Source organism: Chelon labrosus, assembly GCF_963514085.1.
Source record: "Chelon labrosus genome assembly, chromosome: 17".
In the NCBI taxonomy this organism is placed as follows: Eukaryota; Metazoa; Chordata; class Actinopteri; order Mugiliformes; family Mugilidae; genus Chelon; species Chelon labrosus.
In genome coordinates, this window is record NC_140350.1 from 436,227 (window position 1) to 442,226 (window position 6,000).

A 6,000-nucleotide genomic window follows, 5' to 3' on the forward strand; every position below is an offset into this window, starting at 1 on the left:
TGACGTGGCATATGACATGTGGTAATGATTATACCTACCAGAGGAGCTGACAGCACAGTTTAGGGAAGATTCTTAAAATTCAATCAAGCAGGATAACAAAGTTACCCAGATACATGGGGGAATGTATCCTGGCAACAGAAGATGTCCTGACATATTTACATATTTCAAGATTGTCAGTAATAACATGGACAAACTGTGTCATTGTGTATTTACCTGTTGAAAGGCAGTATCCAAAAGCCTAGGTGTGGAGGAGCTCCTACTGTTGAATCATCTCTAACTTCTCTGTGGGAAACAATAGGTCGACATATGTCATCTTGTGTGTTGTCCTGTAGTTCTGTCTTGTCCTGGAAAGGTGGGGTGTTCAAATATGAATGTCAATAATTAGTCATTTCATTCCATTCCCCATGGGTATACTGAGTTCATTTTTAACATAAAATCATCACAACATTTTTGGGAAGATGCCTCCAAATGAGACTGTACATAGTGCATGGGTTGCAATTACCTTTGAAAACAAAACCAGATTCAACATTTCACCTTAAATTACTATAAATATTTGTACAATATATACATATTCAAAACTAGGCTACAAATTGATGTATTCAATCAAAGTTGGGGGGGAGGGACACACAGCAGTAAACATTCTATATAGTAATAGCGCAGAATTGCATGACTAGTAGTAGATAGGAAATTAGAGGGCAAGAGCTCTGTGCCAGAGAAAAGAAAGTGGAGGATGCGAGAGAGGAGAGAGAAGAAAGAAGGAGGACATGTGTTTGGTGCATCGTCCCCCAGCAGCCTAGGCCTATAGCAGCATAACTAAGGGATCATGAAATCATAACAGTCTTAATTCATTATCTGTTACTGACTTTTACTTTCCATCTGTACTTGGTAGTCCTTGGAATCTGCTGTGTAATCCTCCAAATGTCTTTTATAAGGTCTACGACGTTTCTCCATATTAGCTCTAATGAGCTAATTCAGAAGCTTCTCCAGCTCTCGCTGTCACAGTGTCACGCACATAAACTGTACGGTCGCGCTTTGCACTTCCGGTTCATGTTCCCGCCTCCCTACCTGGCAGCCAATGGGAGCCTAATTTCAAACTGGCGTCCACCGCTGCAGGTAACGATCTTGTTCTCCAAAGAAAAACCAACTTTCCCGTTCTCAACAAGGAAAGAAGGAGAAAACGACATGGAGGTGAAGTGGAACATTAAAGGCAGAGAAAAGTCAGACGGTCCAGCCTTTTTCCCAGCAAAGGTTTTAATGGTAAATGGCCTTGCTTTTATATAGCGCTTTTCTACCTATTGGTACTCAAAGCGCTTTACAGTCATAGACACATCCACCCATTCGCTCACACAAGCACACACACATTCACACACCAGTGCCACGCACTGGGAGCAACTGGGGGTTCAGTGTCTTGCTCAAGGACACTTCGGCATGTGGCACATTCCGGGGATCGAACCGCTAACCCTCTGGTTCGTGGACAACCCGCTCTACCTACTGAGCCACAGCCGCCCCCAATTAATGTTAATGTTTGGTGGTAAGTTGTTGCCTTTTATTTCTTCCCAGTTACCTTGATAGCACTGATTTAATCTGTCACTTTGTCATTGCCCAGTTGTTTGCACTTGACGTCACCGCCGGCATGCTGCTCATTGTTTTCCATCAGTTACCACTCTGTCATATTCAGTCTAGTAGCTGATTGGGGTGTGATGTATGTGCATTCCCTCTATAGAGTTTTTTTTCCTGATTGCACTTAAGTTCAGAAATGTACCTGATAAACCATCCTTCATGCCTCTTTAACAATTGTGTTAATTGTGGATGGTGAATAAAAATAACACTGAAGTAATGTTTTGTGTTTTTCACTCACAGTCCATGTCCAGGCCAAGTTCCCTGACACCACCATGCAAGATATGAGACCAATCGGAAGAACGAAATGCAACGATATAAGCTATGCCAAACAAGTAGCTGAATAGAAGTCATAAAAGTAACGTTTTTGTTTCTGTCAAGGTATTTATTATTTTTGGTTACAAGTATACTTGTAGTATAATGACAAGTAAACTAGTAAAATACCCAAAAATTGTGTTTTTCAGTTTTAGTAATTCTAAGTTCATACTTACCCTTAGTAAAAAGTAGTATACTTGAAAGTTCATTTCATTAAGTATGCTTGAGTATAAGTATACGTATAGGAAGTATACTACAGACCATGTACTTGTAGTGTACTAGAAAGTATACTAATTTAATACGTCTTTAGACTAAATTGGAACATTTTTAAGTTCATAAAAGTATACTTTAAGTATACTTTATAAGGTCATTTTAAGTTTACAAAAGTACACTTTCAAGTATACCACAAGTACACTCATCTATATACTACTAGTGTACTAGGTATATACTTCTAGTCCACATTTTAGTTTATAAAAGTATACTTTAAGTATACCACAAGTACACTCTTCAATATACTACTAGTGTACTAGTTATATACTTCTAGTCCATGTTTTAGTTTATAAAAGTATACTCTAAGTATACCACAAGTACACTCATTTATATACTGCTAGTGTACTAGGTATATACTTCTAGTCCACATTTTAGTTTATAAAAGTATACTTAAAGTATACTTAAAACGTTCCAATTTAGCCGGAAGAAGTATTAAATTAGTATACTTTCTAGTACACTACAAGTACACTCATCTTTATACTACTAGTGTACTAGTTATATACTTCTAGTCTACATTTTAGTTTATAAAAGTATACTTTATATACTTAAAATGTTCCAATTTAGCCGGAAGTATTAAATTAGTATACTTTCTAGTACACTACAAGTACATGGTCTGTAGTATACTTACTATACTTATACTTGTAGTCAAGTATTCTTAATAAAATTATCTTCAAGTATACTACTTTTTGCTAAGGGACAGCATAAGTCCAAAGCAAATATTTTGTGAAGTACACACCCAAACTTAATCAAACTTCATATCATTGATAAGAATATGATTCTATACAAACACTTTTGTAACCCTTGGTTTTTAGGGGGTGCTACAAAAGCAACATTTCAATATCTCAAAAACTGCAATAGCTAACTTCATGAAATTTGCCATACACAATCTGTAACATATTGTGTAGACGCCCATCAAGTTGCGTGACATTATGTCTACAGGGGACGCTACAGGTGACACGGAAACATTTAATATGACTTTAAGGCCTATAACCTTTGAAGAATTCACCCAACCCACTTTGTGGGAAGTGTGGACTGAAGGTGACGTGGCTGAAGGTCCAATCCTGTGCAAACTTCTGAAATTTCTCTGAAGCAAACTGTGGGCCATTGTCTGTGCGCACCACTTCTGGTATGCCATGACGAGCAAAGACAGACTTGAAGTGTTCAATCACAGCCTCTGATGTTGTGACAGTTAATTTTGCTACTTCAAAGAAGTGAGAATAATAATCCAGTATGACTAATAGACTAATACGGTCTGTCTTTCATTTGAAACAGGTCTGCTCCTACTGTAGACCACGGCCTTTGCGGGAACTCAGTGGGCAACATTGTTTCTCTCAGGGTTGTTCTCTCTCTGGCGCATGTATCACAACTCTCTATCAGTTTTGTCAGTTCTTTGTTGAGTCCAGGCCACCATACTGATCTCTTGGCTCTCTCCCTGCATTTGGTTATGCCGAGATGACCCTCGTGCAGCTTGGCTAGTATATCTGCTCTGAGTGATGGCGGGATGACAAGTCTGCTGCCGTAGAGAAGCAAGCCACTTTGAACTGTCATTTCTCCTTGAAATGGCAGACATGGCTGGAGCACCTGGCCTATTGAGAACTTGTCTGGCCATCCTTCAGCACAATACTGCTTTATCTGTCTCAGTATATCGTCATTGTCTTGTTGTGTCTGTATTTATTTTAGCCTTTTCTCTGTTGCTGGTAGACTAGCAATGATGGAGTCGGCGTACAAGTCGATCTCCTCTTCTGACAGTCCGGCAGGCGTGCTCTTTTCAGGTACTCTGGACAACACATCTGCAGTCGCTATCTCTTTTCCTGACACATGAGTGTAGGAATATCTCATGAGGCGCATGCGTAGACGCTGGATGCATGGTGGCAACTCATCAAGGCTTTTTGAGCCCAGCAGTGGGACGAGAGGCTTGTGGTCTGTCTCTATGTGAAAGTTTTTCCCGATGAGGAACTCTGCAAACTTCTCACAGGCCCATGTGGAAGCAAGAGCCTCCTTCTCAATCTGAGTATACCTCTGTTCAGTGCTGCTGAGTGCCCTTGATGCATATGCCACTGGTTTCCATTTTGCTGTGCTGTCTTGCCACTGGAGGAGAACAGCACCCATGCCATATGATGAGGCATCTGCTGAGACAAGCGTGTCAATATTTGGGTCATACAGAGCTAGACCTGGAGGAGTAGTCAGGTCCTCCTTTATGCTGTCAAAAGCCTGCTGCTCTTGCGGCCCCCAAGTCCACATGTTTGATTTCTTGATCAGCTCTCTGAGTGGGTGAGTTTTCTCATGTTGGGCCTACAAAGCCTGAATGAGGCCTGTTGTACCTCATAAAGCCTGACAGCACGCCAGTGAGAACAAAGGGAGTCCTAAAGGGACTCCGTTTCCCATCAGGCCTAGCGGTTTTATGGCCAGGTACAATATCCGGCAGAGTCGACCCACTGACTCTAATTGGCAGAGAGCCCTAAGAGCTCCCGCAGAGTTCTATGACGTCAAATTGGATATAAATAACCCTGCAAACTCTGAACACATCGCTTCCCGTTGTAACTTCGTTACCTTGGAGGTACAAACATAACGTTACGTAAAGAGACTATGCCATCTTCACCTCGCTGGACGAGACTAGATTCCTGTATTCTACCTACGCTCAACCCGAGCCACTATCCGGACTTCCCGAGAACGCCGCCGCTGCGATCCCTCGGTGCCTGCAGAAGGAAGAACCAGATTCTTCACCCAGTCGACTTCGCTGATTTCCCCCGCGCCATCGCCGAGGATCAGCCGCCGTTTGTCCGCCAGTGACGCGCACAACGGACCCGTCGTATTCGAGCCGCACGGAGCCGAATCGCAACGACGCAAGGACACACGCCATCCGCTCCCCCTTTCATCACCAAGTAAGAGGTTAACGTCTGGGCAGAGTTAGGATTTTATTTTATGTTTTATGTTACATTTCGTGTGATCCCTTTTTATTTGCTGTGTTTACGGACCGCGAGTCCGCCAGTGTTGTTATCGTGTAATTAGAGTGTGTGAGCCGCCGTGCTCCTTTGTTCTCGTGTGTGAAACGGGTGATTGCTTCGTATCTGTCCGTGTCTCTCCATTCCGGACAGATAAAAGACAATCATCGTGATCCTCACGAGATCGGCTTGGTAACCTTTGCTTTCCTCTCCTCCCTTGGAGCTTTTCCGCTAACCACACGCACACACACACACACACACACACACACACACATACCACCTATACATGCTACACGTGGACCCTCCCGGTTCTCATTAGTCAAGGGGAGCTAGATTACCCAGCGGTAAATCTCTTTCTCTCTTTTGTGTTAGAACCACGTGGTTTGTCGGCTGATCAGCACGCCATCAGCCACACCGTTTTGAATTATCCGCCATTTTCCGGGGCAAGGATCATTGGTGACGTAAACCCACTCGTGGGCGGAGTCAGCCATCTTGCCTCTCCCCTTTTGTCCTCCTCCTTCCTTACATCACCAGCTCCTCCCCCCTTTCCATCCTCATTCCCACACACACATACACACACACATACCTGCATCTCCGTGTTGCAACGTTATAATGACCACGAGTAGTTTGTAGAGTGCATTAAGTGGATTCGATATTGTTAATTGATTAACCTTTTATTGTAATAAACTTATTTGTACTTAAAGTAAGCTACTCCTAGTGATTATTGTGTGTTTATATTGTGTCAAGCTGGTTGAGAGAGTCTGTGCTCGGAGTTCATGACTTCAACATTTATGATTTGAGACTATATCACATTTGGTCAAGGTTCCCTGTAAGCAGGGTGGTGCCCCGTAGTATT